We start from the raw sequence: 27622 nt of genomic DNA, 5'->3' as shown, positions 1-27622 counted from the left end.
ACGACGGAGACAGTGAGGTACTGGGTTTTTAAGAACTGGCACAGAACCGGCAACCCAGCGGTGTCAGGGTACACCCAGAGACCTCGGGTTCTTCCTGATTCAGACCACAGAAACTCAGAGTCTTCTAGGTGAAGTCAAGGATCGATTTTATTGGCTGCAACCAAGGTAACAAGTGTCCTAGAAGTACAACACACGGGGAAGTATATTCTCAGGAGACTGCTCGAATTTACAAAGTCAGGCTTCTCTTTTTATACAGAATATTCAGCTTCAGGCAAACATTCTTCGAATTTGCAGTATCTCATTTACAGTTCTTGGTTACAAAGAAAAAGCAGAGTCATGATGACATGTACATATTTCACGTCGTGCTGCCCACAACAAATCACCCGGTAAGGCCCAACATTTCATCAGATATCGGCGGACCCCCAATAAAACAGGCACCTCCCCACCATAAAGCAAGTGAAGCAAAAGGAGCAGAGACAGATGTGAGCAAGATACGGCAGGTGTGTGCGCTGAAATGGTTTTATGGCTTGTTGAGCCTTGATGCTATCTTGTTCGGCCACTCAGAGGGGAACTGACCTAACGAGTTCAGCCTGGGGCAATGGTTCCAACTTGCACAGGTCATAGGAAAGTCGATTAAGGAGTGCGTGTCCTTGTGGCATTGAATTCAGCTGGATTAAGGCCTATGTAAAGGGCAACACATAGAATGGCTGCCGTATATAAAATGGAAGCCAAGGGTTCAGAACGCAAATGACGATTTCGAGGTGAAATCGTCACTCGAATATGCTGAAAATATTCGTACATGGTGTGCTCGTCATTCTCGGTCTTTTGATACCAAATTCGTCATGTTTCGACGAAGTTTTAATTCTCGAGTCCAGAATGATTACACGAGTCCAGAATTTTCAGAACCACAAACCCTCCTTTTGCCCTTACATAGGCAATTAATCTGTCCTCATGCTAATCTGAGTCCAGATCTATATTCCTAAAGTCATTGAGATGTTGCTGTAACATCATTCTAGTACTCAGTTCATCTCTTGATACAGGCTTCCTTACACATGATGTAACACAAAGGCCACATATTGCAGGAGCACACTGCACGCATAGACAGAACAGGAAAAGAATGGCTAAGACCATCCCAATGACCATCAGAACTTTCCATCCCCAGGCGGATATCAGTTCCCAGAACCATCCCATTAACGACCAATCTCCTTTAGCCACATGAATAGATTCGGAAATCTTATGTAGTTTGGAAATGGCCTGGTACACCGTTGGAGCGTTATCTGGGATGAAAACACAGCAACTCGATTGGATCAATCTGCATACCCCACCTCGGTCTGCAAGTATGACATCTAACGCGACCCTGTTCTGAAGGGTCATAAGTCGATCCGACTGGAGCTCAGCAGTCAAGTTACTAAGGGCAACAGCAGTTTCAATCACGGTGGACTCAACTACCCTTGTCAGGGGGCAACCATGTATAGGCTCTATCATGGCAGATGAAATAAGTACCCTTAGCTGCTAAAAACGCGGGGGAAGTCTGGGCTGCAAAAACATACGTTTTAGTGCAGATACTCTTCCCTAACTGAGCCCTGGGATTCGTGCCATTACCTTGCAGACACAGATGACCCTGATGGGGTACAATCCAAATCGGGGAAGATCTCTTAGCTTGCTGTTTCTCACTCAGAGCAGCTCCATATCCAGTCATGTTCCATCCTATGTATACTAGTGTCTCATCTCTCGGGATAGTCTCATAAGAAATACCTTCCTTAATCATGTCTACTATACCCTTGACTAGAGCACTTTTTCTAGGATTGTCTGTTACAGATCGTAGGGGGTAGATTTCGTGGGCATATATGAACATTGTCCTATATGCCCATACAGAACCATTGTGACTAAATGGCAGGACCAGATAAGGGATACCTTTATCCGTTGTGTGAGGCATAAGACCGCACACCCAACAGTTAGTCGTGTTCATTACAAGTTGGTGTTGGTGCAAGAGCTGAACAAAAGAGTTATTAATGAACTCCAATCTCCTATTGGATTCATGGTCAGGAAGAGGGTGGAAAGAATGAGAGGAAACAGTAGGAGGAGGTATGGGTGATGTAGTGGGTGCAAATGTTACACGAAAAGAGAATAAAACATAACTTATTAAAAATATCATTACACTGAATAGCATAAAAATACACAATATTATAAAACTTTTCTTTGTCATCACGTTACATAATTTGCGTTTAAAGTTCGTTGGTTTGGCAGATCTCTCCATCTCGGAAAACTCCATCCTCTCTAAAGTGCTGCCCGCGGTGGGAGGTTGACTCTGCTAAGGGATGCTTCTGTCAGTCTAGGGCAACTCCCTTGGACCAACCAGAACTACCGACCTAACGTCGTCAGCTGCACCCCAAAGACTTTAAGCAACCGCGGCCCTAGCAGCGGAACCCGGATGGCGGTTTGAAAAACAAAAATAAGCAAGTTTTCTTCAGATGGGAGAGCTGCACTTAAAAAAATAGTACTTGGAAGTAAGCATGGGCGTAAAATCCGCTCCGATCGCGGATTTTTCGGATTTTCGGCAAATTCGCAATCCGCGAACGCTCGCGAATTTGTCGAAAATCCGTGAATCCGATTTTTTGCTTGGTTGCGGCGCGCGGCGTGGTGCACGGCGTTCACTTTCCGTCATTTAGCGTTTGCCGAGTTGTTTTTCTTTGCGAGTGACGCGCCATTTTAGATCTTGCTGTGTGTTCCCGCGGGAGTTTGGCGCCCGCGAATACGTAATCGCGGCTTGCCACCTTGCACAGCACACCTCGCGAGAGTTCGCAATTGCGAACACGTAGTTGCGGCGGAAAGGAACAATCTCGCACTTGCGAAATAGAGATTTTGCAATTTCGCACAAGAAAATCACCAGCAAACAGGATAAACCTTCAGAAAATTATGATTTTTATCAGAATCACTCCTCAGGTTGACATTTGCATGGCCTTTTTTTTTGCAAGGAGTCCATTTTGGGGGGGGGGGAGGAAGGAAGTGCCCCACAGTCTCCAACTTCCTGTTCCTGTCCAGCAGGCTCCTCCCAGTGTTTGTCCATCTCCTGGTCACTTTCATTTGGATCTGGAGCTGGAAGGATTACTTTTTGTGGGTGCTGCTGGATATTTGGATTTGAGGCCTTTTTGACTGTCTTTGGATCACTTTTGGATTAGAAATCAACTTTCACAAGTAAGTTTGTTTGGGGCATTACAGTTGCTGCAAGTAACATTTTGGAACTTTTTCAGAACATTAAATAAATTATATTGTGGGAAGCCACAGTATCCAGTAGGACCAGGGTTGGTTAGGGGTGCATGATACAACTGTTTTGTTGAATTTAAACACCATTGAGGCCATGGATGGGCTGGGATTGTGCTGATTTTTGTCCTTTTTTGGGGCCTGCTGGTGTGGCCCTTTGCCCAGGGGTGGTGAGTGTTGCATGGGCCTAGTCTTTCTGTGGGGTGTCTTCTTGAATTTAAACATAATTGAGGCCATGGATGGGCTGGGATTGTGCTTATTTTATTGTTTTTTGTCGTTTTTGGGGGGCTGCAGGTGTACTGTTGATGTGGACTGGCCATGTGGGTGGTGGTGGTGGCCATCTTGAGTGCTGGCTGGTACAGGCAACATGTGCTTTGGGTGTAAGGGGCCATTTTGAGGAGAGGCAGTGTCTGAGGCCTGCACTTATTTTGCCTACTTTTCATCCATTATGCCCAGGGGTAGTGAGTGTTGCATGGGCCTAGTGTTTCTGAGGGGTGTCTTCTTGAATTTAAACACCATTGAGGCCATGGATGGGCTGGGATTGTGCTGATTTTATTGTTTTTTGTCGTTTTTTTGGGCCTGCTGGTGGGGCCCTTTGCCCAGGGGTGGTGAGTGTTGCATGGGCCTAGTCTTTCTGTGGGGTGTCTTCTTGAATTTAAACATAATTGAGGCCATGGATGGGCTGGGATTGTGCTTATTTTATTGTTTTTTGTCGTTTTTGGGGGGCTGCTGGTGTGGCCTTTTGCCCAGGGGTGGTGGTGCATGGACTGAGTGTGCCTGTGGTGTGGTCTCACTCTCTTTAATGTAAACATCATGGATGGCATTGGATTGTGGTGATTTCTGGCTGTTTTTCTGTTTTTTGGGGGTGTACTGTTGATGTGGACTGGCCATGTGGGTGGTGGTGGTGGCCATCTTGAGTGCTGGCTGGTACAGGCAACATGTGCTTGGGGTGTAAGGGGCCATTTTGAGGAGAGGCAGTGTCTGAGGCCTGCACTTATTTTGCCTACTTTTCATCCATTATGCCCAGGGGTAGTGAGTGTTGCATGGGCCTAGTGTTTCTGAGGGGTGTCTTCTTGAATTTAAACACCATTGAGGCCATGGATGGGCTGGGATTGTGCTGATTTTATTGTTTTTTGTCGTTTTTGGGGGGCTGCTGGTGTGGCCTTTTGCCCAGGGGTGGTGGTGCATGGACTGAGTGTGCCTGTGGTGTGGTCTGGTCTCACTCTCTTTAATGTAAACATCATGGATGGCATTGGATTGTGGTGATTTCTGGCTGTTTTTCTGTTTTTTGGGGGTGTACTGTTGATGTGGACTGGCCATGTGGGTGGTGGTGGTGGCCATCTTGAGTGCTGGCTGGTACAGGCAACATGTGCTTGGGGTGTAAGGGGCCATTTTGAAGAGAGGCAGTGTCTGAGGCATGCACTTATTTTGCCTACTTTTCATCCATTATGCCCAGGGGTAGTGAGTGTTGCATACTTGCATGTCCCTAGTCTTTCTGTGGGGTGTCTTCAATGTAAACATCATGGATGGCATGGGATTGTGCTAATTTTTCTGTGTTTTGTCCATTTTTTGGGGTGTATAACTGAACTGATGTTCCTCTGTCTTCCATTGCTTTTAGGTGCACAAGAAGACTCAAGAGAACCACCAGTGCCAGGAAGAAGTCCTGCAGCGGTGTGTGTGTGCAGCATAACGTCACGCGACGTCACGTCTGGACACAGAACCCTCTGCAACTCGTGCAACTGCTGCCTGCTGACCTGCTCTGAAGAAGATGGCCCCAAAAAAAGTAACCCGTAGCTCCTCTAGCAAGAAAGGTGCTAGTAAGGAGCAGAAGAAGCAAGTTACCAAGGACACTGGTGTGCCGCCCGCCCCTTTTTTTGGGAGTAAAAAAAAAAGTATGCCTGCAGCAGCAGCGGGATCTGCTGGGGACCAAGCTGGCAGCAGCACCCCCGCTCCATTGGGCTCAGTGCCACCACCACCACCACTCCAACTTAAGTCCAAGCCCTTGAGTGCTGCAGAGGCAGCATGTATAGTTCTTCAATCACCATCGACCAGTGATGTTGGCTCATCGCAAGAAAGCAGCAGCAATGTCCCTCAATCAACACAGGTTGTTGTAGCTCATCTGACGAGTGTTGAACAACCACAGCCGCAACAACAATCACATGTGCAAGTACAAGCCCAAGTACATGTGGAAGGAGAGGCAGCGCAAGGAGATGCGCAAGCAGAGGTGCATGGAGGGTCACAAGTGGCCACAATAGTTGTTCCTCCCGAAGTAGGGGCACATCAGGAAATCGACAATCAAGGCGAGGTATCATTTGAGGAAGCCACTCCTCCTGATGATCCTTCATTGTCTTCCACACCCCTAGCAAGGAAGAGATCAAGGGTGGTGTCTACATCTTCTTCAAGCACACCTCCTTCTGATGATACGGATCAAACTTGGGAACCAGCACCACAGCCGTCTGAGAGTGAGGCACACCATGATCCGACAAAGGTAGTTAAGCGTAAAAGGAAGCTCGTCCAAAGTCTCAGAGTTATGGAGTGTGATGAGGCTCAACAAGAAGTGGCGGATACTGCTGCTGATGAAGACTCTGCCAACGACGACCCAGTCATCATAAAGGTCACTGCAGCCCCAGCGGGCATGCAGCAAACAGACATTTTGACCCTAGCCCGAAGAGCTGCTGAGCGTGATGATGATGATGATGTTGTCGATGAGGAGGCAGTGGAAACACCACAATCATTGGAGTTAAGTAGTACACCAACTCGTCCCGCTTCCATATTTCTTTCTGGCAAGAAGAGACCTCCGTCAACCTCGACCTTAATTAGTGGCGGTGAAAGTGCAAAACGTACAAAAGTTGGGCAATCCAGATCCTCCACTTCATCTGGCATTAGCTTCATGACCACCACCACCAGTATCGCCGCCTCCTCCATGTCCCACAGACACTTCAAGTCCCCAGTTTGGGACTTCTTTACTGTTTGTCCAAAAAATCCAAAGTTTGCCATTTGTACCATTTGTAAGCAAGCAGTTAGTCGTGGTAAGCCAGGTACCAACTATGGTACCGGAGGCCAGAGAGGTCATCTTAGGAGACAGCACACTGTCAAATGGTTTGCGCACCTAGATGCGATCAAGAAAGGCCGAATTCAAGGAAACGTTGATGTTTCATCTGATGATGACGAGGAGGAAGAAGACGTGTCAAACACTTCCCTTACACCCAGTACCCCTGTCAGCAGCACACCCAATGTGAGGCACACTAAGAGTGTTGGAGCGACTGAGACACCAACGCACAAAAGTTCACCAGCGAGCAAAATTGGGTCAACAAAGTCATTATCAGCCCGTAAATGCTTGGTCCAGGGCAACATTAGAACAATGCTTACTTCAGACGTGCCATATGAACGCAACCACCCACTGACGCGTCTGTATAACACTAAGCTGGCTAAAATGCTAGCTGTGGACCTTCTCCCTTTTTCTTTTGTAGAAGCGGTAGGTTTTCTAGAATTAGTGGCAACGCTCTGCCCTAAATGGAAGGTTCCTAGCCGGTTCTATTTTGCCAGAGTTGCGGTTCCAGCACTACATGAAGATGTGCTGGAGGCGATTGGGGCAGCTTTGCAGAAGAGTGCTGTTCACACAATACATCTGACAACAGACATGTGGACCAGTGGCACAGGCGCTGATTACATGTGCATCACTGCACACTGGGTCTCTTTTTCAGGTGTTAAAGCAAAGCTAAACGCAGGTGTTGACCCGGACCAAGTTTTTAAAGCTGCTCGGAAACATGCAACACTAGCCATGTTTGGCTTGGAGAAAAGTCACACAGCAGAAAACCTTTTGGAAGAGTTTAACAAAAAGGTCTTGAAAATGCTATCCCCCCAAAAACGCATGATTGGTTATGTTTCCACGGATAATGGCGCCAATGTAGTTAAGGCCATGTGGAAGGGTGACTATTTTAGAGTGCCGTGTTTGGCGCACTGTATCAACCTGGTAGTTCAAAAATTCTTGAGTGATAAACACAGTCCAGCGTTCGAGGTAATGGCCACCTGCCGCAAAATGTGCAACCATTTCGGCCATTCTTTTAAGGCCCGGAAGCATCTGAGGAGACTGCTACTTGAACGTCAAATGCCAGTGAAAGCACTCATCCAGGAGGTGGCAACACGTTGGAACTCAACCTTCTACATGCTTGAGCGTCTGTATGAGCAGTATACGGTACTCCATCACTATTTCTTCACAGAGGGTACATCTCAGAAGGAGGACATGAGGTTGGGTGCGGCGCAATGGGACATAGTTAAAAGCCTGACAGACATGCTTCGTCCTTTTGAGTTCTTCACGCGTGCAGTCAGCCAGGAGGACTGTAATTTGGGAAAAGCTATCCCATTGTTGTGCATGCTGGAGCACCAACTGATGGCGGTGTCTTCTGAGTTTGAAAAAGATGAAAAAAAAAAAGACAATTTTATTTTGTCTGAGAAATTATTAGAGCGCCTACGTGGTGATGAATGTCTTAAAAACATCAAGTCAGAACAGCATTACATTTGTGCTACTATTCTGGATCCACGCTACAAAAAGGCACTGGCAGGCGAAGCATTCTTTCCTTTTGCTGATGCAGATGTTCAAAAGTACAAACATTGGTTAGCCTTGTCAGCCAAGAGGTTTGAAAAAGAACGGCAGGTTATTGAAGGAGAAGACAGTACATCAGCATCAGCATCAGCAGGCCATCCCCAGTCACAAGAATCCACTTCTGCACCTGTGGCTGGGGCACAAGTGACCTCTCAGCCGTTAAAGGCAACTGGATCATCTGCACCACACACAACAGTATCAGTGGCTAAGTTTGCTTGGGTATGGTTCTCGAAAAAATGTCAAAGGCACAGCAAAAAGTAAGCAAAGTGGAGGAACCGTTGATGACCTTGAGCCGATGGTGCAGGACTATATGAATGATTCAACAGAGGTCTTTCTTAATGATGAGCCATTGCAGTATTGGCATGGCAAAAAACAATTGTGGCCACAGCTCTCCAACCTGGCTATAAACTATTTGTCTTACCCACTCGCAAGTGTGTCTTCTGAACGTGTTTTCAGTGCTGCTGGTGGCATTGTAACTCCCAAACGGAGCCGCCTCTCGCCCAAAAATGTGGAGCGGCTGACAATGATCAAGATGAATCAGCACCTCATACCACCAGATTACAAAGTACGAGAAAGCACGCCGCATGAAGACGAGGAGGACGGCAACATAGATGAGGGGATTTGTTCTCTGTTCGGTGGCACTGACCTCATCCAGCCTGAATTCGCAGAGTATGATGACGAAATCTTCTTCTTATTCCCTGACACCGAGCCCTGAAAATGAGACAATGAATCAAGAACTTTCTTTTTCGTCCTTATTCACTTTTATTCCTGTTTGTCTCTCTTTCTTTGGTTTGCACAGTTAATTTAATTCAAACTTTAATCACCTAATCCCAAAAACAAGACCATCAGCAGAACTGTCTTCACTTGTTTGCTTATTGATTTGAAGGTGCCGCAGTCTACATTCCTCAGGTTCACAAGTTCTGAAGAACATGCTCCTCTATCCTCCTCCTCCAGACTGCGATTTCCCTCAAAGCAGAGTGCTGGATTACGCCCAATGAAGAAAGACTCAGCACTTGTGGGGGTGTTGTACTTCTTTGCGGGTGAGTTGACGGACTTGGGCCCATTGCTGTGAAGCTCTAATAATGGACAAAAGTGTTTTGGACCAAATATGAGGTGGAAATTTCTTGCCGTTTTTGCTGACTTGCTTGCCTTTGGGATGCTCTTTGGCGGGGTTCCGGGTGTTTGTGGGTGATTTTTGGTGTCTGGGAGCACTGCTGCGACAATCTAATCTTGATTGCATTTGCTTTTCAGGAAATCCGTGGTGGAAAACAGGAGTTATGATGATTGATGATGATGACCTAGCTGCACAGCGCCGCGTTTGGACCGAAGGCCGAGAGATATTGTAAGTATGAGATTTAGCTTTTTCGCTGTTTGGGGGTGTTGTCGGGTGGTTTTTTCCGGGTGGGTTGGTTGGCGGGTCTTGCCTGGGGCATTCCTGGGAAGGTCTAATACCGGATAGAAGTGTTTTGGACAAAATCCTTAAGGAACAGCCTTTTTTTTGCTATTTCTTCTGTCATCTTGCTCAATGTAGCGTTTTGGGGGGCTTCCTGCTGTTCGTGGGTGGGTTGCGGCCGGGGTCTCTGTCGATGCACTGCTGCGACAATCTAATCTTGATTGCATTTGCTTTTCAGGAAATCCGTGGTGGAAAACAGGAGTTATGATGATTGATGATGATGACCTAGCTGCACAGCGCCGCGTTTGGACCGAAGGCCGAGAGATATTGTAAGTATGAGATTTAGCTTTTTCGCTGTTTGGGGGTGTTGTCGGGTGTTTTTTTCCGGGTGGGTTGGCGGGTCTTGCCTGGGGCATTCCTGGGAAGGTCTAATACCGGATAGAAGTGTTTTGGAAGGAAACACCAGTTTTGGCACTTTTTGTAAGTTAGGGTTCGTTAGGGTTAGCCCTAGCAGCAGGATTGCATGTGTTTCGGGGGGTTCTATTACAACGCAGTTCTGGTGTTGTAGAGCACTGTTGGAGCGATGCTGGCTATGGATACTTTTGCTTGCTTGCAAGTGGTTTGAATACAATCCACGGTCTGTATTTGGGCCTACTGTTACTTTCAAAGTACGTTTTGTAACCATTTTTCTGCTAGGCATCGTTTTTGGAGATCTGATTGGGGTTCTTCTACATTTTTGCGACTGGCTTTAGTAAGGGTCTTGGTGGGAGCATTGCTGGGAAGGTTAAATTTTGTTCTAAAACACAGTTTACAGTACACCTACCTTGACTTGAGGGGAAAGATCCGCTATAATATTTTGGCCATACTTATTTATCCTTAAAAAGGTGACTCAGACAGAGCACGCAATTTCAAAAATATTGTACTGTCTATTAGGGAAATCAAAGTGTCACTTTTTGAACCACACAGCGTACATACCTTTTATTTATTTATCAGTGGTATTGTAATAGCACTTCCTGTTTTCCGTTCAATAATTACAGGCCGGGTTTCAGTCAACATCCGCCAGGCAGGCAGTGGACAGGGTGTCTTCTGTCAGTGGTCACCAACATTGATGGACGAAGCGTCAGCTGGAATGGAGGAGTGCCGCCAATAAGAGGAATTGTTTGCTGCATGCAACTTACTTACCAAATTCAACAGGACAACTCCAACAACATACGCAATACAGATCCAGTATCCATTGTTTTATTCTATGAGTGTGACTGCATGTGCTTAGCTTTAGTTTGTAACCAAAGATTGTCTTTATCTTCAATTATTGTTTGTCCATGCTCTGCTTTTTTTTTCTTCTCTCAACAAAACCTACCCAAAAAGAAACCCCCATTCCCATCCATTTTACAAACCCTAACCCTCTTCCCCCGGGCTGTGTTGTTTTGCTTGATGTCTGACTAAAATGACATCAATAATTCCACACACTTGCTGGGGAGGATAAGGTCATAGCAACAGGCTGGTGAAGGAATACGAGGATATCTTCTAGACTTACTCAGCTTCAGTACTATATCTTCTAGTAGTAGTAGCCAATGTCAAATAAATTCAACGCAAGTACTAGTTATACTTGCAAGCAAATACTTTACCATTTGTTAGGCTACATTATGGCACTGTTCTGTCTGTCACCTGCTATATTCTCGATCGTACCGTAACCGTTGTAATGCTACAGTAAGGACAAACAAGGTTTCGTTTTCTTTTTTTCCATAGGCATGCAACTGCCACTGTGTCACACCACTAGTACCACCGCAATGAGGAAATGTCACCCGCCCAGGATTGACAACGTTAATCCCCATTTCACGTGGAGCCAGCCCTGGGCCTAGCCCTAATTTCTAATACAAATTACAGGTAAGATAAGCGTTTGGTGGGAGGTAGTATAATGGAGTATTATTTCGGAGTAGACAAGAGATTGACGGTTGTACTACTAAAGTCCTACGACTGTTCAGGAAAACAAAGTTACTGTTACACCCCCGCCCCCCACCCACCAGACTGAAAAGCAGTAAAAAACAGGTATGGTCAGATAAAGTTTAAAAATATATTTATGTAGCCCTAACAAAATAATCTCCCTCACCCACCCTAACCCCAATGATTGTCTTTGAAACGTCCCAAAACGATCCCAACTCCCAAATCCCACCCCCCAAAAGTCTATAAAAAAAGGGCAAGGGACACTCCACTACTGGAGGGTGCTGGTGCTGGTGCATTTTGCGGCATGGGCATCATACTCCTTGCGGAGGGTGGCAAGCTCGGAGCGGAGGCCCTTAACCAAGTGCTTATACTTCAGGACCTCCTGCTCCAGGTTGGACATTCGGACTCGTAGGCGGCGTTGGCGTTCCTTGCAGCTCCTGTGGGGGGCAGCTGGTATTTCTGTTGCTTGGCGGTGGCGGTTGTCTTTGTTAGCCCGGCTCGGTCCCGCTGGCTTAGTCACGGAGGAGGATGCAGTGGTCCCAGTCGAGGATGTTGTTGTTGCCCCGCTCGACTGCGTGTCCTCCTCCTCCTCCAGGGCCACCAGCCGCCGATATTCGGCGACAGTGGCCTCCAGCCTCCGTTGCCGGGCCATTCTAGCCTGCTCCCTCCGTGTTGTTGATTTGGAAGGAGCAACTATATGAAGAAAGAAAGACATAGTCTGTAACCAATGCTCCTTAGCATTAATAACACAAAGTGATTGAGCCGAAAGTTGGGTCACAGTACAAGTAGCAAATTGAAAGCACAGTACATAACTATTGAGGACAATATCTATGTAACCTCCCACTTCTGCATCCTTGCTCTAACATTAGTGGTAGTTTAATGAACAAATTCTACGACCACTATGGACTTACATTACAGTCGACTATGACAGTACACCAGTCTTATTCTTCTTCTTCTCTCTTGTTTAGGGAAATTGGTACGTTATCTTATGCAAGCCGGCAGAATGACATGGACAGCACAGTGAACTTGCACCCGAGAAAAAAAGTTGCACACCATGATGAGTGAGACAGACTTGCGTTACTGTACCGGTCCAGTACATGCAGGTGGTGAAGCTATTACTTTTCTATTATGGGTGGCACTGAGAATACTCTGTTACAAGGGCTACTGCTTAATTAATTTACCTTTCACCCTACAGTGCAAATGAGTACTAGAAAAGGAAAATGAAGAAGCTAACTGATTTGATTATCTATCACTTCACATGGGACGTATTTGATGACATATGGGATGACTTTAGGTGCTTTGCTTAATATTGAGTGAACAGTGATACACCCACACATGAATGACGTACTACAAGTAAACTAAAGTTATTAAGAGAGGTACGGAGTGTCCACCGTAATAACCAGATATATGCTGTGATTGCAGACGCAATACAAAGTACTGCTACTATTCATGGTAGTATTGGACACATTTACAATTTCTTTTCCTTGCCTTCCCTGCACTGGAACGGACGTGCGGGTGCGGTGGTACATGCTCTTCAAGGTAACACTTAGTTCATCTGGCGACCATCTACTCTCTCTAGATACACATGTGCTATCTAAGAGTCAGAGAATACCATGCTCCAGGCATCCATTCAGTCAAAGTATACGCACACATACAGTTTCTGTTTCACCCACCCAGGCTGCTGTCCTTCCACCCATCCTTGCTTCATCATTGACCCAGCCATGCACCATACCATATTCTTTCCTTCCCAGCCACCTCGGGGGCCAAGCAAACACATATCGTTCTTCTTTGCCAGCCATCATACAAGTTCGCGTCCCACTTACTTACACCCTTCTTTCGCTTTTCGTTCATCCCATCCATCACGTTCGTCTAAGAACTTATTGGGATTCTTCTCACCAAAAACTTCACAGCTAAGTCGAAGTACATTTCGAGGAGGCTACTACCTGGTTGATTTGTAATACACCCGTGCAGAAAGCACACTATGCAGTCTTCAATCTCAATAAGTAAGGAATATATAGCTTACCTGTTTCCGCCACCACCGTTTGAACCCCCACAGGACCGTCCGCCGGCTCTTGCACCGCCTCCTCCCCAGAGTCCTCCGAGTCCTCGCCCAACACAGCCACCTCCGCGCTGGCCCCGTCACCAGATGTTACACCTACAAAGTACATTTAAGAATGTTAGAATACACCACTCACTACTATATAATATTTGGTCTAGGAGAAATGTTAAAAAAACTGAATACAATGTAATAATTTGTGACTGTCTACTCCAAAGTAAAAATGTCCCTTTTTCCAGGGAAGGCTGTTGTCTTGCTGCACTTTTATGCACAACTGATGAATGCTTGCTTTTGATTTTTAACACGCACCACTTTTTCTCCGAACAGACAGAAGCTTGACTCCTAAGAACACGACCAGGATCAAGTTCAAACCAGGTGAGAGCTCTGCTCGACCACAAGAAATGTGTCCAATTAATCGTCAGCACTAAACACTTTTCCGTTTTCAGTTAAATAGTTTTATGACAATGTAGATTTTAATAAATGTGTTTACTTTTAATAAAGCTTTTAAACTTAAATAGACTCTGTGGTTTTTGTTCCTCCAGACTAGAGTGGATGAGCTAAAGGTTTTGGAATTTTTGCAAGCATGAGTGCCTCTGACACTTCTTGACTGTGCTGTGACTCCGTACTCTCTTGTCCTGCGTACGATAATCTAGAGATCATTGGGGATCAATAATCGGTGACTTCGGGAGCTGAATGACTCTGCCACACTATCTAGTCAGTAAGGAGACAGTGCATAGAGCTATTGCTGAATAGAATGGGAGTCCAATGGAATTGCCAAATGTCCAATCTTAGTTAGCTACACAGACAGACTAATAAGAATAGTCTAGTAATACCACAGGGAGTCATATTCGAGGCAGGATAAGAATTTATATCCAGTCTACAAGAAGATCAAAGACGATTTAGAAAAAATCGAATGAGGAACGCTAGGAAAAAATAGGTACTCTTTATTAAAATGTAAACTTACTGGGGCCAGCAAAGGAGCCCTCGCCTGCCCGATCCTGGCCTGCATCCTCAGCACCCTCCTCCTGTGTCCTCTTGCCCTTGGGGGGAGCTGATGTACAACATGAAAGAAAGAAAGACCAGAAAACATGGATGAGATTTTTCAACCAAATCAAACATTTCAAAAGAACAATAACAAAATATTTTGGAGAAATAGCAAATAGATAGACAACTATTCCACGGGATCTATCTCATGTGGTATACTACGTTATTCGTATTGCCTGATTTGCGGAACGTTGACTTAGAAAGTTCCTATGTAACTCAATAAACAGACTACTAAAGAGGTATGCCTAGGCCTGGCACTGCAGGCAGCAGTCCGCAGCACGCGAAGTGACAGACAAAGTCCATCCTGCTTGCAGATCAGTGAATACTCAAACTATCAATCCACCCACCACCGCCACTATTTCTTCTTATAGCCATGTGTCTAAAGGAAGGACTGGACTTCAGTCTGTTGGGGCTGATTTAGAAGTCCCTTGCGGCTCATTTTCCTCCATTGTTGCGTGCCTTTTGTGACGCAGCGGCAGAACAAAAGACTCGCCATGGTGTTGGTGCGGCGTATATATTAAAAAAAAACACATATGGGCATATGGGCGATGCATCACGTTGTAAAGCCCTGCGCCATCAGGGGGCGTTCCGGCGCAAGGGAGGGCGTACCTGCGCAGGAACGAATCCTAAAAGTGGCTGAGGGAAATCTACAAGATGTCAATCAGTCACTTTTAGGACAATGATGCATGACTCAAACTCTGCGCGCTTGAAGCCGACGTACGGCTTGATGCAGCATTGGGGAGATAGGGTACCCCAGAGCATTGCTAGAGCTGCGCCATCGTTGGCACGCAACTCCAGCAATGCGCTGCCTTTACGGCACAGATGCGTAAGGCTTCTGTGACGTTTTGGGCCAATGGGTGGTGGCGGCATGGCACACAATTACTGCCGCATCCCTGCTACTTTGCAGGGATGCGCCGGTAATTGAAAATATGACCCTTAGTGTCTAGCATTACGCAGTTCTTATCTTTACACTACACTCATACATAATTTCTCAGGCCAATGAAATGCTTCTGAACACAACATACAAAACAAAGAAGCATAGTAGCAAGCAAGGCTACTGAGAAGGAGAGCAGTGCACCTGAAATGCATAGAAGATTTTGAAATATAATTTACCTCAATGTAATCGGCAGCATTATTGCTCTTGGTAAAGAACAAAGATTTGCAAATAACAGAGCCGGATAAAACAGAGTAGTAAATGAATAGCTACTACTACTCACCAAGCCCGGGGACCTCTACGCCGAGCGCGTCCAGCAAGTCCCGTTCCCGGTCCATGACATCGGTCCAGCGGTGGGTGGCCTGGTTATATGTGCGCCGGACCCCAGAGAGCTTATACATGGCCCGGCACACCTTCTCCCACCGCTTGCGGCGCTCCCGGATGCCATAGCCAGTCGCGATCTTGCCGCCTCCCAGGATCGTCTTGGGGAGGCGGCGCTGGACGTGGAAGATGAGTGCCGCCACTTCCTCCGCGCTGAAGATCTCCCGCGGCACCACTTGCTCCCCCCTCAAACGCCCACACGAGAGCCGGGCACGGGGTGCGGGACCCTTCCCCTTCTCAGGGTGCTTCCCGGCTCCCTTTACCATGGTCTGGGCAGAAATACAGTTAAATGATAAACAAGAAATAGAATAGTGAAGAAGAAAAGAAAAGAGTTTAAAAAGTAGTTTAAAAGTAACTAAAAGCAGCAGAAAACACAAAAATATAGAGCTAGAAAAATAGAGGGATAGATAATAAGTAAAATTAGATCAAATAAACTTCAAACAAGCAAAGGATGGCAGAGATTGAGAGAGGATAGAGAAAGCATGCCCAGAACCATAGCAATGAATGAGAAACAAGATGGCCGCGCCCGTTCACGACCGCGTGGGTAAGTTCGCGCGAGATTTACCTCGCGAGCACGCGCGAAATTGTACTAGCGAGCAGCACACTTTGATTACACATAGCGGCCGGAAACGGAATTACGTCACGCAAACAAGATGGCCGCGCCCGTGTACGACCGATAGGGTAACTTGGCAAACGTATAGCTAGAAGCGCCTCGCGAACACGCGCAAGATCACGCGAACATACACGTCGCAAAAAAAACAATTTTGTATTCGCACGCATTCGCGGCTTCCGAAATCGATCTCGCACGGATTCGCGCCCCAAAAAACACGCGAAATTGCAGAAAAAACGATTTTAGCTAAACTGAAAGCAATGAGCAGGTGCAAAAGTTCAAACTGAACATTAGTAACATTCAAGGTAGTGCTTCCTGAGGGGCCCCTCCAGAGTTTGCAACTATTCTATGACCCTGCTATGACCCAAACAGCAGGCTCATAGAATAGCTACAAGTAGACCATAAAGGTCCTGTGAAAAAAAATTTCACTGCAACAAAAAGCTAATTACAGATAAGGAAGGAAGCAGGTGCCAGCCAGACTGGAAGTTTCAAAATTACTGACACATTAATGACCCACAAATTAATTGATGGCAGTTGAAGAAGGGCAGGTGTGCTTGCTTTTTTCAACCACCATAATCTACAGTGATAAATAAACCTAATGGGTGGCAGTGAGGATGTACCAGAGGGTGGCATGGGTGTCCCAGAGGGTGGCAGTGGTGAAACAGAGGGTGCTGTGAACCTGTGATGATAAACCAGACGTAGAAACAACATAGTCGCGGCAGTTGCGAGCCGAAAAGTAAGTTCGCAATTGCGAACTTGTCCCAAAATCGGCGCGCCAACACAAAAAACGGGAAAATCCGCAAATCCGCTAGAGTTCGCGTATCTTCGCGGATTGCGAATCCGTAAATCCGCAATTTCGCGTACGCGAGATCCGCTAGATCCGCCCATGCTTACTTGGAAGGAAAAAGAAATATCTTTTATTAGTCCATAGGTCTCGGTCTCAAATTGTAACGTTCTCTTCCGGGTACTGTCTGATCCTGGAACAAGAGTTCAGGCTCTGTAGTGTTCAATCGCTTGGATGGTGGCACAGCTTTGTGCAAAATGTTCTCGCTTTCACGTTCAGAGTTAGTTCCTTTTACATGTGCATCATTGAAAGGGATGACATGTGGCACGGTTTCAGGTTCTGGGTCAGCGACACCCTTCTGGACCCACTGGTCATAAGGCAGAGGAAAAGGGATTTTCTTACAATGGATCCCGTGGACCCAGTTGGTCTTCCCCTCCACCCGAACGGCTGATCTTGTGGAAAGAAGGACGAGGTGCGGTCCGGTCCACCTGGGCTGGTCGTTCTTCATTCTTTGAAAGTTCTTAACAAGAACCCAGGAACCAGGGTCAATGGCGTGACCCGGAGTCTCAGAGACCGGAGGCAGGGTGTCGTGAACCTGTTGATGCAAAACACGCAATTTAGCAGTCAATTCATACAGATAATCAAGCAAAACAGGGTGTTCAAGTTCACTGAATTTTGTGGGCCTAGGCACTCCCCATATGTTGGCTGGCCGGCCAAAAACGATCTCATACGGGCTAAGTTTCACTCGTAAATGCACAGTCATTCTGGTGGACAGGAGTGCTAAGGGTAGAGCGTCAGGCCATTTAAGACCTGTGCTCGCTTGGATTTTGGCCAGTTTGAGTTTTAAAGTGCCGTTGTAGCATTCTACTAATCCAGCTGATTGGGGGTGATTTGCAGCGTGGAACTTCTGCCGAATACCTAGCCCTTCACACACTTTCTTCATCACACGACCCACAAATTCACTTCCATTATCAGACCAGACCATTCTAGGCATTCCGAACCTGGGGAAGTACTCTTTCACAAGGGCTTTTGCTGTGGACAAGGCAGTATTGTCTTTTAGGGGATAGGCTTCTACCCATCTTGAGAAGGCACAAACAACAACGAGTACGTATTTTAAGTTGTTGCACCTCTCCATGTGGATGAAATCTAGCTGCAAAACCTCGAACGGATACGTAGAAGGTGCAAAATGACCAGCTGGAGTTGGGGTTCCCCTACCGGGATTGTGTTTCAAACATACCATGCAATTCTTAACCACATTCTCTGCGCACTTGGGAATCCCTGAATTTTGCCATACCGGAGCCAACAACTCGCAAATCCCTTTCACGCTGATATGAGCCATTCCATGAGCCATCGTAACCACTGCAAGCACATATGCATCGGGTAACAACCATCTCTGATGCTCTGATAATTCAATCCAGCAACCATCTGCATCCATTCTACCCGTACTTTCTCTCCACGTGCTCAACTCTTTCTCTGTGGCCTCGGCTTGGATGGACTTCACACTCTCTATTGTGTCTTCACACATTCCAACATCACCAGTCCATCTTGCAGGGCCTGCAACATACATTCGGCTCATTACATTCCTTGCAGTCTCTTTCGCGATTTCGTCAGCAAATGCATTTCCATGACCAACATCATCAGTCACCTTCTTGTGAGCACTACATTTCACAATCGCCATTTGCAGAGGCAAGGTCAGTGCTTCAAAAAGCTCATTCACCAACTGACCATGCTGAATCTTAGCTCCATGCGAGGTCGGGAACCCACGTTCTCTCCACAATCGTCCAAAACTATGAGCCACTCCAAATGCGTACTGACTATCAGTGTAGATAGTCACTTTCATTCCTTTAGACAACACAAATGCTCCCGTGAGTGCAATTAATTCCGCTGCTTGAGCTGAATTATGTGGCACACGTGCAGCCTCAACAATTGTATGCAAAGTCGTGACAGCATATGCTGCAGTCGTGTCACCACTCTGGAGCTTGAAGCATGAACCATCCACCCATAATGTACCATCACATTCAGCAAGAGGAGTATCGGATAGATCTACTCTCCCTTTCGTCTCTTCCTCTGTTCTAAGAAAACAATCGTGCTGTTCTGAAACACCTGATTCCTCTAAAATTGGCAACAATGTAGCTAGGTTTAAGGTACTGCACCTTTTTATGTGCACATGACTCGCTAACAGTGTTAATTCGTAACTGGACAATCGAGCACTAGTTAAGTGCTGTGTCTTGGTTCTATTTAACAACATGTCTACTGCATGTGGGACCATCACGACTAGTGTATTATTCATTACTAGACCAGCAGACTGTCGAATAGAAACAGCTGCTGCTGCTGTGGCTCTTAAACAACTTGGCAATGCTCTAGCTACCAGATCCAAGGTCGATGAAAAATAGGCACATGGACGCTGCCTACCTCCAAACAACTGAGTCAACACAGACAATGCATAGCCCCCTTTCTCGTGTGAAAGGCTTACTGTAGTTGGGGGTATCTAACACAGGAGCCGAACATAATGCTGTGCGCAATTCGAGAAAACTTTTCTGACACTCTTCAGACCAAAGAATGAGGTTGGGTGTATTTTTACATGTTAATGCCACCAAGGGTTTGGCCAATAACGAAAAATTTGGAATCCACTGTCTACAGTACGATGTAATGCCCAAGAAAGCACGCACTTCTCTCTGTGTTCTTGGCACACTCAATTTCGCTATTGCCTGAATTCTTTCCGGGGTCAGTTTCCTTCCCTCCTTCGATAAGAGGTGACCTAAGTAGGTCACTTCTTGTCGGCAATATTGCAGTTTGGAAAGTGATACCTTGTGATGTAAATCACACAGATGGCGCAATAATGACAGCGTGGCCTTTTTACAAATTTCCTCAGTATCTGCAGCAATGAGCAAATCATCCACATACTGTACAAGAGTAGCACCTTTAGGTAAAACAATCGTATCAAGCTGTGTTTTTAGAGCTTGACTGTATATTGATGGACTTTCACAGTAGCCCTGAGGAGCGCGTTTAAAGCGGAAGCTGCAACCTCCTAAACTGAAGGAAAAAATATCCCTGCTCTCTTCAGCAATCGGGATGCTGAAGAAAGCATTCTTCAGGTCAATCACTAAGAACCAAGAGGCAGATGCTGGAATCATAGTCAATAATGTGGTAATGTCGGGGACAACTGGGAATTGTGGCACAACTATCTTATTCACCTCTCTAAGATCAATCACGAATCTGTACACAGGTGGCTGAGAGGGATCAGTTCGTTTTAAAACAGGCAGAACAGGACTATTGGAAACGTTGCCTCGTGTTTCTTCAATCACATCCTTTTCAATCAATTCGTAAACGATCGGTAGCAAAGCTTTTTCACCCTCACTAGATATCCTATATTGGGGAATTCGTGGCATTTGAACATTGGCTTTCAATGTCACAACGTATGGTGGTATTTCTAAAAGACCCACATAATTAGGACCAGCGGCCCAAAGGATATCTGGAAGAAACGACAATTCTGCTGGAAGTTTATCCCTCGACAAATACATGGGAGAAACCACTTTCTTAAGGTAAGTTGTACTCCTGAAGGAGAACAGTACAAAGTCGCATACAATCTTTTTAACAAATCCAATCCTAGCAAGTTTTTGCCACAACCTGTTGTCAGAATAAGGGGTGCTTCGAATTCACAAGGACCAACAGAAAGAGACAAAGGGTCAGAAATCGGATTTCTAACTGGGGCGCCAGAAAAAACCAACAGAAACGTTCATTTCGCCAGACAAAGGTGCGCCAGGGAGTTTGGAGTGCATAATAGAACTCTTTGTAGCACCAGTATCCAACAGAAAAGGTTCTGACACACCTGATGTAATCACCTCAACGTAAGGTCCACTCTGATCTACTGGAACTGAAACAACTCCCTCTCTTTGTCTATGGCTGTCCTAGCAGTCATTACCCTCCAAATACTCATCTTCTGTAAAGTAATCATCAACATAGTATTGAGCTGTTCTGTCAGATGCGTTGTTCTGTTGATCGAACCTATTCATAGAATTTTGGGGTGGAAGGGGACGTGCGTTCTGGGGGATGTTTCCACGTCCTCTACCTCTAGGCGCTTGCGGAACACCACGACCTCTTACACCAGAAGCACCATTTGCACGCTGTAACAAAATAGGACAAATATACTTGAAATGACCCTCTTCTTTGCAATATGAACACTGGTTGGGGCCTACAGGGACACGTGGCTGAGTGTACTCGACTCTTTGCGAGTTCCTCTGAAACTGTTGAGGCTGCTGGAAATTATTCTGGTAGTGATTCTGGCCACTATTATTTTGATTACCACCACCACGTGGCGGATATGCTTGCTGTAACAAAGCCTTTGTTTTCAACTCCTTAGTTATCTTTTCTGCTCTATCTTTCTCGTCTTTGTCTCTATTCTCATAATATTGTGCAGTAGCTAATATCTGCGCTAAAGATGCGACTGCCCAAGAACTTTCTGAATCCTTTAACTTTTTACACAATTCTGGAAGCAGATTGTGCACGAATTTATCGACAAACAATCTCTGACCACCTTCTGTGGTCATATCCTGACCGCTGTGGTCGACAAATGTTTCCTCAAACCTGGTGAAGAAATCTGAGACAGTTTCTTCTTTCTACTTAACCTGAAACTCCCTCTGAGGCGGAAGCCGGAGGTTTGCTACCTGATCACGCACAGTTTGTTTGTTTGCTTTTAAAAATTGTAAAAATTGTAACTCTGATTTTAGACCACTTATCCTCACGAGCTCACCTGCTGAAGCGCTGCTTTCTTAGCGCCAGCCAGACCCCCAGATCGACCTGGAAAACGCCCTCTCCGCCAGCGCGGCAAAGGTGTAGCCACGCCCCCTGCGAGGCCACGCCCACCAAGGAACCAGTATAAAAACGCTAGTAAGCGCAACGAAATCACTTAACCTGAAACTCCCTCTGAGGCGGATGCCGGGGGTTTGCTACCTGATCACGCACTGTTTGTTTGTTTGCTTTTAAAAATTGTAAAAATTGTAACTCTGATTTTAGACCACTTATCCTCACGAGCTCACCTGCTGAAGCGCTGCTTTCTTAGCGCCAGCCAGACCCCCAGATCGACCTGGAAAACGCCCTCTCCGCCAGCACGGCAAAGGTGTAGCCACGCCCCCTGCGAGGACACGCCCTCTACTATTTACTACAAATGTGCCGCCCTCACCAGCGCAGCGGACGAGCGCAGCGGGAGCGCCGTTTGCGCGCCGAAGGCGCGCTTAAGGCAAGCCCGTCTGCGCCCGTCCGCGCACGACCGGGCCTAGGTCCAGAACCCCTGCCCGAATCTCTTTACCCAAATATAAGTTACTCTCGTAGAGAACTACTGAGCCTCAGACCCCCCCCACCCTCCTGTGATTACACCCATGATCTCAAAGGACCCTTTGCTCGCTGCTCCTTATGTAAGCCAGTCCAGCTCACGCTCCCCACTAAACCTATCAAACCCGCCACCCTTAACTTTGCCTCTCTAAACTGTCACTCACTTCCAAAACATGCGACACAGATTACCGACATCATAGAAGACCATGGAATTGACATACTATTCCTCACGGAAACGTGGCTCGGCCCTCACTCGCAATCAGACATGGTATTAGCAACAACACAGGGCTACTGTATTCAATCCCTACCCCGCCCTCTAGGCAGAGGAGGCGGTGTAGCTATCATCCATCGAGAACACCTCCACTGCAAAACCCACGACGCACAGATTACCGACGCAGAAAGTCTGCATTTTACCGTTACACTCAACTCAACCACTTCTTTAACAGGACTCCTTGTTTACCGCCCCCCCGGCCTCCCAGGCCCCTTCACCTGCTCTCTTCTAGACCTAGTCACAATTCAGGCCCACTGCCTATCAAACTATATGATAGTTGGGGACCTGAACATCCACCTAGAAGATCCGGCCGACTCGGTAGCCAATGATCTGATTCAAGATCTAGCGGCTTTTGACATCCGTCTATTAAACTCCGGAGCCACCCACACCAAGGGCCACCTATTAGACCCTGTGTTTACCAGCTCGTCCTCGATGCTAGCAAAGGAGGCCCTTCCCCTCCCTTGGACAGACCACTTCCTTGTCCCCTTCCAATTACCTGGAACCTTCATGAAAAACCGAATACCCCCCACCTTCAGTAAGGACAGGACCTGGTCCAGACTCCCCACGGATGAATGGGCTAAGACCCTTGAAAAAAACATCCCTGCCCACGCTGGAGATCCAATTACGGCAGACAGAAGATTCAGGGACTGGATTACCGCCTCCCTAGACCTAGTACTCCCACTCAGAAATAGGGAAGACAAAAACGGCAAACATGGCTCAGCACCATGGTATTCCGCAGATCTAAGAATACTTCGCAAAAACTGCAAAAAAGCCGAACGACTCTGGAGAAAAAATTGGCAACATGCCAACAAAGAAGCCTACCAGTCTACGGTCAAATTCTACAAAGAGGCCATTAAATCAGCCAAAGCTTCATACTATGATACGCGAATACAAGAAGCATCTAATTCAGCTTGAGAATCCTTTTTAATCGTCAAAGAGCTGACCAAGGTCCCCACCACCTCCCCCTCCAACACCCCCAAAGTTGACAGAAGTAATGAGCTAGCGAACTTCTTCAACGATAAAATCACCCGCATCCTGGCCTCCCTCCCTCCCCCCAGCTCCCCCAACCTCACGGAAAGCCGTACTCCCCTCGAACAGACTGAAAGCATTTGTCGCCCCACGCTTCAGACATTCCGACCTGTCACCCCCCTAGAGGTGGAGCGAACCCTAACAAAAATGAAAAGTGGATCACCCTTGGACCCAGCCCCTATCAGGTTCCTCAAGACCGTAACCCCAGTAATTGTACCTACCATCACGGATCTCATCAACTGCTCGCTCGCCCACGGAACTGTTCCCGACAACTGGAAGAGTGCTGTGGTCAAAGCACTCTTAAAAAAACCTCAGCTTGATCCATCGGACCTGTCCAACTACAGACCAATATCCCTACTCCCTGGCATTAGCAAAGTCACTGAGAAACTGGTAAACATCCAACTATCCCAGTTCCTTGAAATGAATAACCTGCTCCGACTATCCCAAACCGGATTTCGCCCAGGCCATGGAACGGACACCGCACTCCTCGCAGTCATTGAAGAGGCAAGGGGCTTACTGGATTCAGGGGGATCAGTGGCAGTGATCCTCCTGGATCTAAGTGCAGCCTTTGACACGGTCAACCACCGTGTCCTTCTGCATAGACTGGCGAATGCAGGACTTACCGGGACAGCAATCAAATGGATCGAATCCTTTCTTACAGGACGCACTTTTCAAGTGTGGGACGATAACCATCACTCATCCACCCTCCCACTCACCAGCGGCGTCCCCCAGGGCTCTTCCCTGAGCCCGACGCTTTTTAATGTCTATATGGCCCCCCTCGAGGACGTGGTCATACCATTCAACATAAAAATGGTGAGTTACGCTGACGACACCCAACTAGTCGTTTCCTTGTCCCAGTTGATTGACCATCCTGAAAATCTGACTAACTGCCTCATAGGTATCCACAACTGGATGAATGACTCATCACTAAAATTGAATGGGACAAAGACAGAAGTAATGCTACTTGGCAAGCAATGGACAACTATCCCTCCGACACTATGGCCCGATGTGTTCGGAGAAATTCCCCCCCCAAAACGTGAAATCAAGACACTCGGGGTGTGGCTTGAGCCACAGCTCACGATGAAAACCCAAGCAACCAAAACTTCGGGCACATGCTTTGGGCTCATGCGTACGACCCGTAAAATCCTGCCCTTACTCCCACCTATGTCCAGGAAGCTCCTTATCCAGGGACTAGTGCTGTCCCGTCTGGACTACAGCAACCTGGTCTACTTGGGAGCCCCTGAGTCTACTATCACGAAACTCCAGCGGACACAGAACGCGGCAGCACGCATGATTACGAACACTCCCGCCAGAACGTCCGCCAAGCCAGCCCTCAAAGCCCTGCATTGGCTCCCCGTGTGCCAAAGGGTGCACTTTAAAGCAATGTGTACTACACACAAGCTTTACAACGGATCTGGTCCAGCGATCCTCAGTAAAATGATCACACCTTACACAGCAACCAGATCACTACGATCTCAAAATGAGAATTTAGTCAGCACCCCCAGATTCAAAAGAACCCGCACAGGAGGTCGACAATTCTCCGTTCAAGCGGCTAAGGGCTGGAACGCACTCCCTCGCGCCCTCAGACTAGAATCCAACTACTTTGCCTTTCGCAAAAAACTAAAGACCCATCTGTTTCCTAAATAACACCCTTTGGTTGCCTTCCCTCCTCTCTCCCCCTCATTAGGATTTCAAGTTTCATAGCGCGGGGATGCCTTGGGTCACCAGGCGCTTTAGAAATCGCTAAAATAAATAAAATAAATAAATTCTGCTTGCATGCAGACAACTTATCCCAATTCACACGTATTGCAGGCATTATCGTTTTCATGTAATCAACTATTTTACCAGGGAGTTCTGCTATCAAAGGCTCAGGCTTAGCACCACCAACTTGTCGGGTATCTGCAGCGGCAATATTAGCCCATGAGTCACCTAACTCCTGATCATGATCTGTATAATGAATTTTACCCCATAAAGGCTGTGGAACAACATTCCCAAATAACATATCGATATCTGCTAAATTCATTATACATGACACAGCAGTTTGTGACAACTCTTTGTAATACCCTGCAGGATTTTTACGTTGATCAGATAATGTCTGTTTAAGGGCTAAAACTTCAGCTCGCTTCCATGGGACATGTACCCATACACGCTGAAAGTGTGGCAGAATAGGTGGGTTAACAGTTGTGTCGCCCTCTCTCCATTGTGGGGGAACTTCTCTCATCGGGTATTGTCGCGCCTTTTTCCTACCAGATGCACCAGGCTCAGATTGTGACCTCGAACTGCTCCCCTTACTCCGATATGATAACAATATTTCAACCGCTTTCTCCACATCGGGACCTACAATCATGCCCTCTCCAAACTTAAACCGTACACGACACAACTCTTGCGGGTTGCATTCTAGATCATTGTCTTCCAAATCCTCACAAAGGAAAACACACATCTGTTCAAAAACATATCTCTGCGTCGGTGCTTCCCATTGATGGAAGACTTCCATGACAGACTCTACATCATATTTTACAGTATCCATAACCCATTTCCGTGCTAAACGATTCAGTGAGTCTCTCTCTTGATAGTCAGGCAGTCGACTTCGCAACTGTCTGCGTCCCATGTTAGGGGTCGTAGTAGGCGACCCGAAAAGGGGTGAGAAAAGGTTAGTGACAGTGCTGGCCATTTTTTGCCGAATGGAAGGTGAAACTGAAGGAAGAACGGGTGGAAAAACGGGGTGAGATAAGGCAGGGGCAGAGACAATAGCAGAGGAGGCATCCGGAGAAATAGAAGGAGCACTAGGCAAAATCGTAGAGGGAGCATTAGGAGAAGTAGAAAGTACAGTAGGCAAAATCGTAGAAAGCACAGGTGGAGCAGATGTGGTCGGTGGGCCTGGAGGAGGCTGCACCGTAGGGACAGGAGTCAGCTGAAGAACAGCTGGTGGGTGCTGCGGAGGAACAGGAGGCGTAGGTTGAACAACTAAAGGTTGCGGGGGTGCGGTGGCATTTTGCGCATAGGGGGGTGGCGAACTTAATAAATGCGACATTAATGGATCTTTTTCACGCTCTTTTGCTGCCTCTTGCTGAAGAGACGGCAATACTGGATAGCATTTATCCATTGCCATTTTACGTTGCCTGTGCAACTGCTCACTCATCTGCTCTTCTTCATCGTCTTTAAACTGCATAGCAGCTTGCATTACTGAAAGTCCCCCTTCTCTCTTATTTTTCTTAGCTAATTTAATTTCTTTTTGTTTGGCCTCCTTGCGCCATAGGCGAAAAGAGTCAAACATCGCCGGCCGGGCTTTCTTTTTGAACAGTTTAACTTCAAGGTTATCTAAGATGTCGGTATCAAAGCTACCATATTGGGGCCATTTTAAAACACCATCTTTTCTGGTGTATTTGATCCACACTTCATTGTATGTGATGGGGCCTACCCCATGTTTCACATATAACTCGTAAGTTGGAGTTCCAACCGGAGGAACCGGACATGAGTCCTCCAGTCGGGAGTCCCTATTATTACAACCAAGACAAAACAAATTTCCAAGTCTGAGACTAGGCATCTTCGCTCTCTAGTCTAGCTCCAAACTTCAAAGGATTATCAATTACGATATTTCTCGTGAATACACGAGTCCTTCCGGCTTTGGCGCTTGCAAGCTCCAAATCAAAGCCAACTAAGGACTGGGAGACGCTCCACTTATACTTAACTGAGATATCGATGACGTCACCAGAAGACTCGTCTTAGTGTTTCGCTCTACCAAACTTCAAGGGTCCAAATCAGGGCGATAGCCAGGACAGCAGTCCTCTGTAGCCGTTGGGAAGCGGGGAACCTCGCAGCAAAGACCTTCGGACCACGTCGACATGCAGGGGTCGATGAGGTGGTTGGCCGTCCTCCGGAATTTTCACACGAAGCTCCTCACGAACCTCTGGCTGGGCTGGTACCACTGGAATCGCCCCGCATTGGGCGCCAGCTGAGGTACTGGGTTTTTAAGAACCGGCACAGAAC

General features: G+C 46.8%; 1 protein-coding gene across 1 annotated transcript in view; it reads left to right on the top strand.

Annotated features, from left to right (window-relative positions):
• Positions 1-479: 479 nt before the first annotated feature.
• LOC144769955 (uncharacterized) overlaps positions 480-27622 on the top strand; it is a 175682-nt gene continuing 148539 nt past the window's right edge. The window contains exon 1 of the mRNA XM_078654153.1: positions 480-1453. The gene's annotated coding sequence lies outside the window, so the exon portion shown is untranslated. The remainder of the gene's footprint in view (positions 1454-27622) is intronic.

Source organism: Lissotriton helveticus, chromosome 7 (assembly GCF_964261635.1).
Source record: "Lissotriton helveticus chromosome 7, aLisHel1.1, whole genome shotgun sequence".
NCBI classification, from domain to species: Eukaryota; Metazoa; Chordata; class Amphibia; order Caudata; family Salamandridae; genus Lissotriton; species Lissotriton helveticus.
This window is presented reverse-complemented; position numbering and strand designations above follow the sequence as displayed.